General features: G+C 39.0%; 1 protein-coding gene across 1 annotated transcript in view; it reads right to left on the reverse strand.

Moving 5' to 3' along the window:
• Positions 1–12,143: 12,143 nt before the first annotated feature.
• LOC127568283 (uncharacterized) overlaps positions 12,144–17,823 on the reverse strand; it is a 54,889-nt gene continuing 49,209 nt past the window's right edge. The window contains exon 2 of the mRNA XM_052011852.1: positions 12,144–12,173. The gene's annotated coding sequence lies outside the window, so the exon portion shown is untranslated. The remainder of the gene's footprint in view (positions 12,174–17,823) is intronic.

The raw sequence follows: 17,823 nt of genomic DNA on the forward strand, positions 1-17,823 counted from the left end.
CCTCATCTTTTAGTTTTCCATGCCAGTACAACTTTCACTTCTTCACCCTCAGCCTCTAAATATGCAGTGAAAGTCAAAGAATAGTATCTCATCTTCAAGTCTCAATACCAGTTTCAATAATTTAAAGTCTTAACCATCACCCAATATTTTTCATTGGTAATTATTTGGCTGTTTACATTTACGTGTCCTCTAGATTCAACTGTTGTTTCTCAATTTCTCCCCTACTCCTTTTGCCTTGCAGCATCATTATTTTTGCCATTTAGTCTCTTTGATTGCAGACTTTTAGCTCACCCCAGTGTTTCACTTTTATTCTTTTTCATTCCCTTTTTCCCATCCTATGTACTTGCTTAATGCCAGTTGTGTACCCAACTTTTTCCAGTGCCAATGAAAGATCAACAAGCTGAAATGTTAACTCTTTTTCTCTCTACACAGATGTCACATGACCTCCTGAGTATTTCCAGTATTTTCTGCTTTTATTCCAGACATAATTTTTTTTTGTTCATTCGAGGATGTGGGCTTTGCAGGCTGAGCCATTATTTAATTGCCCAATCCTAATTGCTCAAGAAGGTAGTGATGAACTGCCTTCTTGAACCACTGCAGTCCTTGAGATGTGGATCTACCCACAATGCTGTCAGAGAGGGAGTTTCAGGATTTTGACCTAGAGACAGTGAAGGAATGGCAATGTATTTCCAAGTCAGAATGCCATGTGGCTTGGAGGGCCTTTTCAAGTGGTTGTTTTCCCATTCTTTTGCTGCCCTCATCCTTCTAACTGGTAGAGGTCCTGGGTTTGAAAGGTGCTGCCTTGGTGAGTTGCAGCAATGCATCGTGTAGATGGTACAAAGTGCTGCTACTATGCATCAGTGGTGGAGTGAGTGAATAGTTGTGGATTAGCTGCCTATCAAGTGGGCTGCCATGTCTTGTATGGTATGGTGTTGAGCTTCTTGATTGGTTTAATCTGCACTTATCCAGGAAAGTGGGGAGTATTCCATCACACTCCTGACTTGAGCCTTGTAGATGGGGAACAGGCTTTGGGGAGTTAGGAGGTGAGTTACTCGCCACAGGATTCTTATCTTCTTATAATATATCAAAAAATCTTGCTTTAAAAGATCCAATGTGATTTAATAGTAATTTGTTTGATAATGCTTCTGTAAAGTGTGTCACAATATTCTATTGTGTTAAAGACATTATTTAGATTTGGGGTTAACAAAACAAGAGGTTTGCAAAAGATAAGCCCTTCTTTCAGTGTGCCTTTTCTTTCTTGGACAAGTGGAAAATGGTGTTGAGTTCAATTGAATTGGTAAAATATTGCTGTTTTGGCAAAAGGAAAAGAGTGAAACTTTCAGGGATAACTGCCTTGTTCTGCAAATGTTTCCTGTGTCTCACACCAGACAAAAACAATCTTGAGTGAAAAGAATTAAAGAATTCACTGTATGGCTAGTGATCATTATTCCCATTTTTACCAAGTGCAGAAACTAAACATTTGTCTGATTTTATCTTGTTTTCTGATATTGGCCATGAGTTTTCTACAAGTACCAGAGGCCCTACACATAAACAACTATAATCTTTATGTATGAACTGAGGCAGTGAGTGTTAGCAGGTCATAATCCATCATAAGGGTTGAAATGCCATAACTGTCAAATGATAGCACTCTCACCTTCACATTGGAGTTTTATTGGTCTAAGTTCTGTCCCTATATGCAAAGACCTCAGGAGAATTTATGTACAGATTATTGCACACATAACAAACTGGTCCACATTGCTCTTTCTACCCCACTCCAGCAACACCCACTATAATTACTTCATCCCATGCAACACCACCCCTCCCTCACTGACCAACTTAGAGTCATAGAGTTGCACAGCACCGAACTGAGCCCCCACATCCATGCCGACCTTCTTGCCCATCTATGCTAATTCCACCCCTGCATTGAGTGTCTATTCTTCTTTGTCTTGCCTCTTCACATGCACATCTAAATGCATCCTAAGTGTAGTAATTATGTCTGATTCCACCACTCCCTCTGGCGGCAAGTTCCAGATATAAATCACTCACTGTGTAAAAAAAACTTTCCCCTCAAATCCCCTTTAAAACTCCTTCCTCTCTCCTTAAATCAATTCCCTCTTGTTTTTGATACCCTACCATGGGAAAAAGATTCTGACAATCCACCCTATCTACGCCTCATAATTTTATATATCTCTATCAGGTCACCCCTCAGCCTCTTTTGTTCAAGGGAACAAAGCCCAGCCTATCCAATCTCTCCCCATAACTCAAGTCCTCCAATCCCAGCAACATCCCAGCAAATCTCCTCTGCACCCTTTCCAGCCCAACTATATCCTTTCTATTTTGTGGCAAACAGAAGTGCACACAATACTCCAAGTGCAGCCTCCCGACTCTTATATTCAGTGCCCTGACCTATGAAGGCAAGTCTACTGCATGCCTTCTTCACCACCCCATCGACCTCTGCTGCCACTTTCAGGGAACTATGGACGCGAACCTAAGTGTCCCTCTCTTCACCAACATTCCTTTGCACCCTATCATTCACTGTATTTGCCCTACCCCTATTTGACTTCCCAAAATGCATCACCTGGCGCTGTCAGAATTAAATTGTCTGCCAATGCTCCACCCAACTTTCCATCTGAACTATATCCTGCTGTAGCCTTAGGCAGCCTTCTTCACTATCCACAACACCAACAATTTTTATGTCATCTGTAAATTTAAAAATCATTCTTTCTACATTCAGATCCAAGTCGTTAAAATAAATCACAAACAACAAGGGTCTGAGCACCCAGCCCTGTGGTAAATCACTGGTCACAGATTTCCAGTCAGAAAAGCAACCTTCCACCACCACTTCCTGCCTCCTATCACCAAGCCAATTTTGGATCCAGTTAGCCAGCTCACCTTAGATCCCATGTGTCTTAACCTTCTAGATTAGACTACCATGAAGGACCTTGTCAAATGCCTTACTAAAGTCCATTTACACATTGTCTGCAGCCCTGCCTTTGTCAAACTTATTACTTACCTCCTGAAAAAAACCCCATCAAATCAATGAGATAGGATTTTCCCCTCACAAAGCCATACTGACTATCTCTGATTGGCCCCTGCCTTTGTAAATGTATCTGAAATTTTCTCCGGTAATTTCCTCAACATTGACTTAAGGCTCACTGGCCAGTAGTTACCTGATCTATCTCTGCTGCCCTTCTTAAATAAATGGACAACATCAGCTAACCTCCAGTCTTCTGGTACCTCATCTTTGGCTAACAAAGATGCAAAAACCTACTTCAGAGGCCCCAGCTATCTCTTTATTTGATTTATGTATGCGTTTAGCTTTTTACATCCAAAGAATAATTAGATTTGTTAATCAATCATCAAAATGAATCAGCCACGCTCCAAAGTTGAAATTTGTATGTCATTTATCCATTTACTCCTCCAGTCTATTTGTCTGCCTCTACTTTGCTGTAGTTCTCAATTGTATTGTCTGAAAAATTTCAATACTGTAACTTGTGATTGTGTGGAGAGCAACTGTAGTCCCAGTATGGATCCCATCTGCCATGAAAATCCATTAAGTTCAATTTTCTGATTTGTTGTCATTGTTCAATAAATTATTCTACTTGGCAACCTAGTTTCTCTCAATGATTCATTATAACTTTGATGGGAATACCAGAGGAACAATATTAACTGCTATTTTTGTTTCCAGGGTTCAAGCAAGCCTAGTGGATTAATGTGAGTTGATAATTAATTAATTCCAGAGCACAGTAAGTAAGAAAGAAGGATTTGCTGCATTATTTTTGGAGGGGGGAATGGTCTGACCAATATGACCTCAAACCAGGTTCTACTGGCTCAGGTGGATGGTAAGGATCCCACAGAACTATTTGAAAGGAAAAATTCATTCACTGAAGATGATTAAAAGCAAAGTAGTCACTCATCCTGTTGCCTTCTGTAGTCTCTCCAATGATTTTCTGATTAACTCCATATGAGATATCTTCAGGTGTTTCTGTGAGATAAGAACATGAGAAAATGGGAGCAGGAATAGACCAATTGACCTCTAAGATCTGCTCACCATTTAAAAGATCATCGTTGATAAAATTTTGGCCTCAACACCACTTTCCCACTCTCTCCCAATACCCCTTGACCCACATGTGGCCCAAATATCTGTTAATCTCTGCCTTGAATAAATTCAATGACTTCACCTCCACAGAACTCTGGAATACAATATTCCAAAGCTTCACGACCCTCTGAGAGAAGAAGTTCCCCTCATCTCCGTCTGAAATGGACAATTTCTTTTCTGAAATGATGGCCCTAAGTTCTAGATAACCCAGCTAGGGAAAATATTCTCTCAGCATCCATCCTATCAATCACCCTTAGAATCTTATACATTTCAAGAAGATCACTTCTCATTCTTCCCAACTCCAGTGAGTATGGGTCCAACCTGCTCAACTTTTCAACAAGCCAACCCCTTCATCCCAGGAATCAACATTGTGAACACAGTGAACCTTCTCTCTGCTGCCTTAAATTCAGCTATATCATTCCTCACTGAAAACTAAAAATGTCCTTCAGTGGATCCTCACTGGTGCATGTGCAATTGCATCAAAACTTCTCTCCTTTTAGACTTTATACTTCTTCTAATAAAGGCCAATATTCCATTAGCCTTCCTAATTATTTGCTCTAGTTACATGCTTTTCTTTATGTTTTATGTATTAGGACACCTGGATTAATTTGTACTGCAATATTTTGTAGCCTCATTTGATTTAAATAATGTTTCATTCTTTCTTCCAAATTAGACAATCTCACATTTTCCCACTCTATTTACCATCTGCCACTTACTCACTCAATTAATCTAGCTGTATCTTTTACAGGCTCCTTGTGTGTTCCTCACAACTTCCTAACTTCTTTGGATCATCAAAAAATTTGGTTTCAGTATATTTGATCCCTTCATCAAAGTCCTTAATATAGATTGAAGGTGCAGCACTGATTCCTGTGGCAATCCATTATTTACTGAATGCCATTCTGGAACTAACCTCTATACAGTTTCTCTGTTTTTTGTCAGTTAATGTATCCTCTGTCCATGCCAATACACTACCCTAATCCCACATATTACCTCGCATGATAACCTTTTATGTGGTACTTTATCAAATGCCTTGTGGAAATCCAAAAGCACGAAATCTATTGGTTCTCCTTTATCCACCATATTTGTTACATTCTCAAAAAACTCTTGCAAATTTTCCAAACAAGATTTCACTTTCATAAAACTATGCTGACTCTGCTTGATTGTCTTAGGACTTTCTAAACATCAATTTCAGCACTCTTCCAACTAACTGGTCTATAGTTTCCTACTTTCCATTTCCATGGATGTTATGGCATTATGCAAACCGAACATTATTTTTAATGGAAGACACACCCAGTGCTCGAATTTCCTCGCAAAGGTATGCAGGTTAGTAGGTTAATTAGCCATTGTAACCTGCCTTTAGTGTGTGGGTGAGTGGTGGAATCTTGAGGGAGTTAGTGGGAATGGGGGGGGGGGGGTGGAGAATGAAATGTAATTAGTGTAGGATTAGTGTAAATAGATGTTTGATGGTCAGCACAGACTCATTGGGCTGAAGGGCTGTCGGACTCTACAACTCCATCTATGATGTAATGACACCTGATGTTATACTGTCCATCAGAAATCACCAGTTAGCAGTCAGAACTGGGAACCTTGCCTGATTCTTGTCCCCAGTCTGACAGGCATAATCCCGAGGGTTGACAAAAGCAATGGAAACCCGTCAATGGACAACATCCAATTGGTCTGCCTGATAGAAAATACCCACGAACCTAGCCCAGTAACGAAAATTAGCTTACTCATGTTCTCCTGCATATGGCCAAGTTATTACTTATACTCCCAGGAGTTCTTGAACCAGTTTGGGAACCTCTGCTGTGGAGCCTGGGTAGGAAGGAGTTTATATCAGCAGCAGTACTGTTCACTCATTGGGTATAAGACATTTAGATGAAGCTGTGGTAGAAGACAAAACTTATGGAAGGGTTACATCAGGTTAATCTCACACAATATTTCTGAATCACTGTACAGGAGTGTTTGTAGGAACCTGAGACCAAGACTCCATTGCTCTTACCCTCTTCCCTGATATGGGATGTATAATTTCAAAGAACTGAGGTTTAAGCAGCAACTGTCTGAAGCCTGTTCAATGAAACTAATGGGAGAGCTGGTTAAATTTGTCCAGGGAAAGGGGCAATGTATGTTTACTTGAGTTACCCTCAAATATTTCTGTTTCTTCTATTTTCCATTTGCCCAGTCAGGGTGTAGAACTGTCAGAAGTCAATAAACCCTTTGGGTTCTTAACCACTTAACTATGGCATGGTGATTAACATTAAGGGTACCAGGAGCTGGGAGAGAAAAATAGCTTTCTGATACAAATAGGTAACTTTCTAATGTTGTTCATTCCACAAATACCACATGATTTTGTTAATATTGCCACCAGTTACTTTGATAGGGCACACAGGGAGGACACCATATCCCACACCAGTACCGACTAATTTAATTCCACCTGTAGACTAACTCAATGTTATACATCCTTGAAATAAGACAAAATATGAATTTGCAATAATATTTGCCAAAGATCTTGAAAATAAATAAAAATATTAGTAATTAGGAACAATTCTTGGATTCCTCTTCCCAGTAAATGGTGGGTCTGAGCCTTACAGACAACAACCACTGGGCTGTGGACATAGTGGCGGGGCAGGGATGGGGTGTGAGAAATCAGCCAAGGTTACCACTCCTGAAAGTGATCCAGTAATCCTAATGGAGATTGAAGTGGGCAAGGTTCACAAAGTGAAATATATCCATTTGGTGAGATATAGCTAGTCAGCCAACACAATCCTAAAGCCATAACCAAGTAAAAGAAAAGAAATCTTTATGAGGATTTGCAAAGAAAATTGCAAAGAAAATCCTGAAAGGTCTCTTTCCCACAGTATTGTTATGCAGAGAACAGATCAGTTGGATGTCTTCTGATTGTGATGATAAGAGCACAGCATAATTTAACTAATCCATCTGTGATTATTCTGGCAGAAAGTTATACAAAATATTTGAAGTGGATGAAGTGGTACATATTTGAATCAAGAAAAGGGATAGTGTTTATTTTGTAATACTTAAACTGGCTGACATTAATAGTTCTTTTCAACTAAATCTAAACTTCATAAACCAGAACATTTTCAATATGCAGGTCAAACTAAGCTTACCCTTTGGAAGACAACCGTCAGTGTGGTTCTGCTCACAGCTCAGCATGATCCTAACTTCCACACCTGTGCATTGCAAGACTGATGTACAGACTTCACTAGAAATCAGGTGCCGATGCCAGTACCAAATCATCTTACCTCCTTCTCTATTGCTGGACTCAGCGCCCCCCAGTGGAGCTCAAATGTCCTGCAATGAGGGGCCAATGCATTTCATAACTGACATAGCTTTATGGCAGCAACGACTGGCAAATCCAATGCAGTGCCTTTCATTGGAGCTGTCAAAAAGCCATCAGGCCAGTCAGGGGCAGGGCTTTGTTCTGCTTGCGGACATTCCACTGCAGAGAATAGCTAAGGCAGCATGGCCTTGAATAAAAACAGAAAATGCTGGAAACACTCAGTAGGTTAAGCAGCACAGTCTCGAGCTCAGTTACACCTAGAGGACAAAAAGTTTAGCATGGCCATCGGGATCATACAGAAGTAGGGAAATGTGAGATGTGTGTTTGTCAAACACTATCTGGCCCATTGTTTTGGTCGTCTCACTTTCTGCCTGCATAATCATTTTTCTCCCAATTTCATTTGAGTCTTTTTTTTCTTTGCTTATTCCCAACCTTCACAGACTTGTACGCTGACTAATGGTTGAATTATTGGTTCAGTATGGCCTCCACCAGTTTTATTCCAGCTTTTATAACTGAGGAGAGCATGATATGAAAGAGAAGATGGAGGAGGTGGAATGAAACATGGGCAATTATATCTCCCTTTTGCTAGAAGGCAACTTAGTGTTGTATTTAGAAGCCTAACTAAATGCTGCATTTTGCCATCTTTGTATTGAGAGAGGTTTTATTTATATTTCCTGTCATCAGTGAGAATCAGGCTGATTCCTCCTGAATGTATGCATTCTGTTGACCAACCCACCAACAACATTGACATCCCGGTTTACTCTCAATTGTTCTCAAACTGAAGCAGCTTGTGCATTTACACTCTACATGAGGAGTAAGATTTTTAGGTAGTCATATCATCTCAGTTGTTCATTAGATTTCTGCATGTTCTTACCAAGAGATTATGTGACTCTTTGAATGAAATTTTAAAAAGATTCCGCAGTAGGTTCTCAAGTTTTCGATTCCTGGTTTCTCTGAGATATTTAAGCTAGTTGGTATTTTTTTCAATTGAACATCTGGAGTATTTTCTTTTATGAAAATATTTTTTTTGATACAGGACCACTTCAAAATTGGCTGCAGTTAATACACATTTTCTGAAGTTGTTGGCAGCCATACTAAGCAGTGAGTTCAGTATGCTATATCAAAGGATTCTGGAATAAAAATTTACTCTATTTTTCAGTTATTATTTCCTATTTTGGTAGTATTTATGTTTAGTTATCCAATCAGAACTGATATTAGATATAGCAAAAATTTTAAAAAGATATTAATTTAATTGCTTAATTTTGACAATTCTAAGGAATTTGATTGTTAGAGTATTGATTATTTTTGAACTTGTGCCAGGAATTTCCTCAAAGAATTTTCCCAACTGGTTGTTGTAACTCTTGTGGAAGATCAACAGAAACTCTGGATCAGTGTGTAAATGAGGTTTTTACCAAAATTACAATAAGCAAAAGGTGGAATCCAAATCCTCACCCATCCCAGGGAGGTACATCCAAATTTAACTTTAACTTTAAAATTTAACTTTAATGTTAGAGATATTTTATCTCTTAAGAGTTGTTGTGGAGTTTATGGAACAATGAACTTTTATTATAAGGAACAGGTGAATGTTGCTGAACAGTACAAAAATCTTGTTCCTTGTGTAAAAATCAACATGTGCCTGTATTCCTAGTTTTAAGTCCATGCTGGGATTTTCTTTCAACAGATATTCCTGCACCAATATTTATATAGCCTGCTGAAAGGACATAGCATGAGTGAAGAGGCAGCGATGTGACAGGCAGCCACAGGTAGATGCTGAATGTCAGGCCTCGGACAGCAAGTTGTTTTTGACTGTGATTTGAAATCATCAGTCTGAAATTCCTGATGGTGCTCAATTTCCTGGCAATGAAGTGGGTGAAGGTAACCTGTAATGTGCTGAAGTTTCCAGTTACATTGAAAGACTGCATTGTTGAAGTTAACATTGATCCCAGGAAAGGAAAATGCCAACTGCTGCTATTAGACATAGAGTCATACAGCACAGAAACAAGCTCATCAACCCACTAAGTCCACGCTGACCATCAAACACCCATTTACACTAATTCCATGTTATTTTCCTTGTATTCCCATCAACCCCCCCCCCCCCCCCCATTAGATTATGCCACTCACCTACACAATGAGAGCAATTTACAGTGGCCAACTTACCTATCAACCAACAGGTCTTTGGGATGTGGAAGGAAAGCTCGACCTACTGCACCATTGTACCACCCTTTTCATCATTGCAGGTCAGCTGCAGGTCAAAATTCAGAAAAATCAACTCTCTGTGCTTGTATCATTTCAATTCCACAACCATCAGCAACATAAGGGTCATGAATCTGAAATGACCACATCTACTAACCTAACAACTTTGGCTATTATCATAAATTGTTTCTATTGGTAATTGGTTTATTATTGTCACATGTACCGAGATACAGTAAAAAGCTTTTGTTTGCATGCCACCCAGACAGATCATTTCATACGTAAGGACATTGAGGTAGTACAAAGGGAAAAAAACAGAATGCAGAATTTAGTGATGCAAGAAAACAGCATGCAGAATATAGTGTTATTTACAATTGGTCAATATATTTCATGGTTTAATTAAATTGTGAAAGTTATGGTATTTATCCACAGTTCAAGTGGTAAGTCCTAGCCTGGGTAGCGACTTTGGCAGCTGCTTCCAAGCAGTTTGAAAGGAGGATTTTTTTCATTGGCTGAGCTCTACTGGGATATTCAGCTTCAGGGTTGAAGTGTCACTTCACAGATTTAAATGGGTAATTTTTCAAACTGTACATGTGCATTTTCCAACCAGCAGCCAAAGTCTGTCAATCAGTCTTCTGTTTAGAAAAGTGAATTCATGGAGCACAGCATAATATATTCAGGGTGAGCTGATATATGACAGAAAGGTTCTATGTTAAATCCCTGCATCATACTATTGTTTAATTAAATACTGAGCAGAAAAAATGTACTCTGGTGCTTGGGGAATGTAAAATCAACTTTATGGAGTGATCATCAGTCATGAATCTAAGAGAATATTTACTGTAAAAGCTCCAAAATTGTGGAAATTAACATTTCTGAAACTGTTCTGAACTCAGTTCCAAGATCTTAGCTGTGCGGGTTTTGGTGTAAAATTCACATTTTTTCCTCAGAATTTGGTACTACAGAGCACTTGGTGTTAAATTATTCTCTGAATTCATCTGCATTGACTTCTGGCTGGCTGCATACTTTGCTTTCTTCCTACTGCTGGCCCAATAAATGTTGACAGTGCTGCTTTGTGATATATTTTTTCCATTGAATAATTCTGATGAAAAATTAGATGTAAACCCAAAGAGATGTTTTGCTAAATGAGCAAATCAAGAAAGAGATTTTCAATAAATTGAAAACCAAGTCATATCAAAACCACAAAGAGGTTCCAAATTATGATATCATGTTGATTAACAGTGCATTTTGTTCCCAGTATATGTATTCCCTTCACTGCATATTAACAAATAGTACTGATCTTGATGGGGTGGAGGCTGGTGTGAGATATGGTCAAGTGATTTACATTGATGCGAGCAGAACGGTACGTACGATGATAAGTTTCTCAGAACAAATGACCTTATATTGAAAATTGCAATTTAGATGTGAAGAATCAACAGCTTCATTTCCAATGATCCCATTGCCTCTTTGATTCTACAGTGATTTACACAGTGCTTAGCTTGTTTCGGATCCACTATCAAATGCTATCATTCTTTAAGTTTTCATTTTTCCATTTTCATGCATTTAAGCAACTCTAATGAAAGACTTAGGATGTTTCTCTTTCTACACACTGTTTGACCTGCTGAGTATTTCCAACATCTTGTTTTTATTTCAGATTTCCAGCATATGCAGTTTTTAGATTTATAATTACTTAAGCAACTCTATCTCCTGGGAAGTAAATTACCAAAAATGCTAACTCTATTTCTATTTCCACTGCTGCTACCTGAGCTGATGAGTGTTTCCAGTATTTTCTATTTTCATCTCCGCCTGACTTTGACTTGCTTTTGATTATGGTTTTAGTGAAGTTATTAATTTGAACCCGGTTCAGAATTGTCAGGAAAGAAACAATCCTTGATAGTAACAGAACATGAACTGTGGCAGTAAATGAACAAAAAATTTCAGAGCTGATGTTGCAAGGCTTCTTTTCTCCCCATACTTGGACTTTGTAGATTGCTTTACCAGCTGAACAAACTGCTCTGTATATGAGAATAACGTGAAATGATTAAAGTGTGCTTCACGCCATTCATATTAAGGAATGTTCCAAATGATGGCTATATAAGCTGGCTATTTGACTTGGACAGTAACATAGCACAAGCTCAAGTAACAAGGCTTGAGTAAAATAGAGATGGGATGGCACCCACTGAAAACAGTAATGAATGTTTGTGGTAATGGGGAGTGGGATGAGGAAGATGAAGTGAGGCCTATTGCCCAGTTAAAGTTGTTATTAAACTGTGTTAATGAACAACTTTTTAGAAAAAGAGACAAATTAATACCTGGTGAAAGATCATAAACCTGAAATAATAAATCCTTTCTCTCTCCTAACCGCTGCCCAAATTGATGTGCATTTCCAGCATTTTCTTTTTGTACTTCAGGCTAATGCCTGTTTGAAGACAACAGTGCCATTGCTGTCAGTTTTTATGGAGGGTAGCTTACCATGATTATACAGTGGAAGTACGTGGATGGATAGACATTCCGGGGACACAAGAGGCTGCAGGAGCTGGAATCCGGAGCAACTAACAATGTGCGGGAGGAACTCTGTGAATCAAGCAGCATCTGTGCAGGGAAATGGACAGTCAATGTTTCAGGTTGAGACCCCTCATCTGGACTAGATAGTCAACATTTTGGATCAAGACCCTTCATCTAGATTGACAGTTGATGTTTCAGATCCAGACCCTTTATCTGGACTAGACAGTCAATGTTTAAGGTCAAGACCCTTCATCAGGACTGACAGTCATTGTTTCAGGTTGAGACCTTCCATCTGGATTGACAGATGAAGAGTCTCGACCCGAAATATCGTCTAGACATTCTGGGGTTCTCTTGACTCATCATCAAGGATAAAGTATTTATGTTGAACTGAACCTGCAAGTTGACATTTGATAACCTTGCAGGGCCAACATTATTTATACTTAATTTATGATGAAATAGCTTGTGAGGATGCTGCTAAAAATTTATAATCTTGCCTCATGTATTCCTTTAGCTCTAGCAGCGTAGGTCAGTCCATATGTTATCTGACCACAGCAGAGCATCAATCTGGCCCAATAACCAATCATACAGCATATGACCTAAACAAGTTTTTTTTTAATCTTTTACTCATGTCCTTGTTTTTGTATCTTCAGTTTTATTGAAAGGGAACTTAAGAAGTATCTGGCAAAATAAGGCCTGGTGCAGATTATTAAGCAGCTTTCTTTCATTTTGTCACAAACCAGCAACAAAAGAAACACACTGAGCATGATTCAGTGTTAAAAACTATTTTATTAATCACTACTTATGATAATACGTAAAATAAAAGTAAAAAAAAATGTTAGTATGTTAGAATTCAAGAATGTTAAACCTCGAACGTTAACCCCAAAACTAAACTCTTCGTGTGTGTGTGTGACAAAGTCCAAAACTCCCAGTTCCGGAATGGTTCTTAAAGTTCAGTTCCGCAAGCCATAAGGTGAAACATGAGCAAGGGCTTCTTCAACAACCACCGTTGTCTGAAGATAAGATGTAGATGTAGAAAAACATAGAGAGAGTACATACGAAATCCAAATGTTCCACGATGGAACCCAAACGACACTTCAGTGTTTACTCGGTAGTGACTTCCTCACCCCGAAAAGCATCCGAACCGTGGTCGTCCACACACAAATACCTGTTTCCTTCTACAGGTCAGCAACAAAGTGAACTCCACCGGATTACTTCCAACTTCCATACATGGATTTCAGTGGCAAACACAGTTATTGTTTTTCATCCATCGATAGAGAAAACAAGCAGGCTGGTGTCTCTCTCCCTTCTCTCTCTCTCTTTCTTCTTCTAACTTCTTCAACAACGTCATTACGTCCTTTATCTTCTATTGACGTAAGCACGCCCCACACACACATACACACACACTCTCTATCTTAAAGGGACTTTCACTGAGTCCGTAACACCTCCCACCTAAAAAAAAAATTTTCCCAAGAAAATTTTAACCGCGCATAGAGTTAGTAATGTTAATAATTATCACGCTACACAACTACAGACTATCAGATTAGTATAGATACATGTTTCCCATTTAACATCGGGAAAGACAATCAGCAATCACATTATCTTTGCCTTTAATGTGAGTTATCATGAGATCAAACTCTTGCAAAATTAAACTCCAGTTTAACAGCCTTCTGTTCTTGTTTTTGACTCGGCTCAGAAACACCAATGGGTTATGATCTGTATACACAGTCAATGGTTTCTGAGCGGTGCAAACATATACACTGAAATGTTGCAAGGCTAAAACAAGCGACAGTAATTCTTTCTCTATGGTGGAATAATTCTTTTGATGCTCATTAAATTTCTTTGAAAAGTAAGCTACAGGATGGTCAATATCATCAAGGTCACCCTTCTGCAACAACACAGCTCCTGCAGCTTCATCACTGGCATCTACTGCTAATGAAAATGGCTTTTCAAAGTCAGGTGTTCTGAGCACAGGATGGTAGCATAAAATGGCTTTCAGCTTCTTAAATGCTTCTTGACAAGAATCTGTCCAAACAAACTTTACTCCCTTCTTCAGAAGATTAGTTAGGGGAAGAGCAATATCAGCAAAATTTTTACAAAATTTTCGATAATATCCAACCATTCCCAAAAATCTTCTAACAGTCCTCATACCTGTGGGAATAGGGAACTCAGATATTGCTTGAACTTTTGCCTGAACAGGAGCTTGCTTGCCTTGACCTACAACATAACCAAGATACGTCACAGTGGCATGGCCAAATTCACTTTTAGCCAAGTTAACTGTAAGGTTAGCCTTGGAAAGTCTTTCAAACAACCTTTCTAACGCAGAGATGTGATCCTCCCATGTATCATTCCCAGTCACTAAGTCGTCAATGTAGGCATCTGTATGTTTTAACCCATGAATCACTGAATTAATCATTCTTTGAAATGTTGCCGGAGCATTTTTCATTCCAAATGGCAAAACATTGTATTCATACAATCCAGAAGGGGTTACAAAGGCTGAAATTTCCCTTCCTCTATCTGTTAATGGAACACACCAGTACCCTTTTAATAGGTCAATCTTTGTAAGAAATTTTGCCTTTCCCACTCTGTCTATGCAATCATCCACCCTAGGAATAGGGTAAGCATCTGACTTTGTTACAGCATTCACTTTCCTATAATCTGTGCAAAATCTAACAGTTCCATCAGGTTTAGGTACAATAACACAGGGCGAACTCCAGTTTGAAGTAGAATGTCTAATAATATCATTTTCCAACATGTATTTTATTTCCTGATCAACAAGTTTACTTTTTTCCACATTCATTCGATATGGGTGTTGTTTGATTGGTTTTGCATCCCCAACATCAACATCATGGGTAATTATCGATGTTCTGTTTGGAACATCTGGGAACAGATTTTTAAATTTTAAAATTAATTCTCTCATCTGTTGTTTTTGTGAAACTTGTAAATGATCCAACTTCGTTTCAAGGTTCTCCAGGATATTTTGGTTTTTTAGTTTCGATGGAACAATATTTGGTCTAAATTGGCCTTCCTCAACATCAACATCAGGCATTCTAGAAACAACCTTTACATCATCCACCAAGGCCACCACTGAATCCCTCTCATAATAAGGTTTTAGCATGTTTACATGACAGAGTTGGGTTTTCTTGCGTCTATCTGGTGTTTTGATTATATATGTTAGATCAGTCACTCGAGATTCAATAACATAGGGTCCAGAAAAACGAGCTTGCAAGGGATTATTTTCGCTAGGGAAAAATACCAATACCTTTTGCCCCACTGCGAATGTCCTATGCCGAGCACGTCTATCAAAATATGTCTTCATTCTTATCTGGCTTGTTTTCAGATTCTCTCTCGCTAGCTGGCAGACTCTCTCCAACCGAGTTTTAAATTTTTGGACATAGTCCAACAGACTCAAGTGAACTTCCTCATTAACCCATTGCTCTCTTAACAACTCCAAAGGTCCTCTCACCCGATGTCCAAACACAAGCTCAAACGGACTAAATCCTATTGACTCCTGGATCAATTCTCTAACGGCAAACAAAAGTAAATGGATACCTTCGTCCCAATCCTTGGTGTTTTCAAAGCAATAAGTCTTCAGCATATTTTTGAGAGTAGAATGAAATCTCTCCAGAGCTCCTTGAGATTCTGGGTGATATGCAGATGATACAATCTGCTTTGCTCCCAGCTCATAGACTATTTGTTGAAAAATTTTTGACATAAAATTACTACCTTGATCAGATTGGATTTCTTTTGGCAAACCAAACAAGGTAAAAAATTTTACAAGAGCCTTTGACACCGTCTTGGCCTTAATATTTCTAAGGGGTATTGCCTCTGGAAATCTAGAAGTGGCACACATGATGGTTAACAAATACTGATTTCCAGTCTTAGACTTTGGTAATGGGCCAACACAGTCCACAATCACCTTCGAAAAGGGTTCACCAAAAGCAGGAATTGGTTTCAAAGGAGCCACAGGGGGTTTTTGATTTGGTTTACCTACCATCTGACATGTGTGGCAGGTTCGACAAAACATCACCACATCTTTTCTCAAACCAGGCCAATAGAATTGTTTCAAGATCTTCCCTACAGTTTTATTCACACCAAAATGACCACCCAAAGGCATACTATGGGCCAGGTTTAAAATCTCATCCCTATAAACTTTTGGAACAACAACCTGATGAATAACTTCCCATTCCTCAGTAACAGGAACATGAGGAGGTCTCCATTTCCTCATTAACACTCCATTTTTGACATAGTATCCAGTTGGCACCTTTTCAATCTCCTCACATGAGAGTGCTTTTTCTTTCAATTCTGTCAACTCAGGGTCCTTTGTCTGTTCCACCATAAAATCCTTCCTTGACAAAGACAAATCTTTAAATTCAGGCTCACTATAAGGATGTTGATCCTCCAGTGAAGACAGAAAAGTCTCAGATAAGGCATCATAATTTTCTTCCTGTTTAGGACTGTCACAAGGAACTACATCAGACTGCACCGGACTGTCTGTCTTGGCTAATTCTCTAGCTCTAGCTCGAGTCACCGCACATGATGGGTAAACATCTGGATCATCCTCAGACTCATCAATCCTTGGTTTGGTTGTTAACCGTGCCACAGGATCACTTTCTCCATTTGCAAGGTCATTTCCCAATAACAAAGAAACTCCTTCCACTGGCAAACTAGGTCTTATCCCTATCTCGACTGGTCCTTCTACGAACTTTGACTTTAAAATCACCCTGTGAAAAGGGACAGACATGGTCTCACCTGTAATGCCTCGTACTAGATTTACTTCACCAGTGTCACTTTCTTCACCAAAATTTAAAACACTGTCCAGCAAGAGAGATTGACTAGCCCCAGTATCTCTAAGAATTTTCACTGGCACCTGAGGTGACTCATCATTCAGTGAAACAAAACCCTCTGATACATACGAACGGAATTCCTTTCTCACCTCCTCCAACTTTTCCGCTTTTCCCTCTTTCAAGGACTGATCTTTAACAGCATCTCCTAAACCTTTTTGATTTTTAATTGCCTGAAAGCAAGCATTGGGCCCAGCTTCCTTCTTTTTCTTCAAAAGGGCACAATTAGATATCACGTGGCCAGGTTTCCTACAGTAATAACAAGTACGCTCAACAGGTTTCTCCAGCCCTGGCTTCTTTTCATCTTTTCCTTTTTGATTACCTCCCAATTTAATCTCTGGTTTACCTGGATTGTCTTTGTAACTCTTTTGAAAGGTTTTAGGTTGTCCCCATTTGGATTTATGGGTTAAAGCATAATCATCTGCCAACCTAGCAGTTTCTTGTAAAGTTTCCACTGCCTTTTCATTTAAATATGTTGTTAATTCAGCTGGAACACATCTTTTAAAGTCTTCCACTAGTGTCAATTCTGTCAATTTATCATAATCCCCATCTACATTTTTAGCCAGGCACCATCGTTCAAAACATATTCTCTTTCCATTGGCAAATTCCATATAAGTCTGATCTGCAGATTTCCTCAAGTCTCTGAATTTTTGTCTATAAGCCTCAGTGACCAATTCATAGGCCTTCAAAATAGCTTGTTTTACCTTGGTATAATCAGCCGCATCCTCAACAGACAAAGCAGAATAAGCTTTTTGAGCTTTACCTTTAATCACACTCTGTACCATAAGAGCCCATCCTTTCCTTGGCCAGTTTGAACTCACAGCAACCTTTTCAAAATGTTGGAAATACTGATCAACCTGATCTTCTTCAAACGGAGGGACTAATCGAACCTCCCT

Source organism: Pristis pectinata, chromosome 3 (genome assembly GCF_009764475.1).
Source record: "Pristis pectinata isolate sPriPec2 chromosome 3, sPriPec2.1.pri, whole genome shotgun sequence".
NCBI lineage: Eukaryota > Metazoa > Chordata > Chondrichthyes > Rhinopristiformes > Pristidae > Pristis > Pristis pectinata.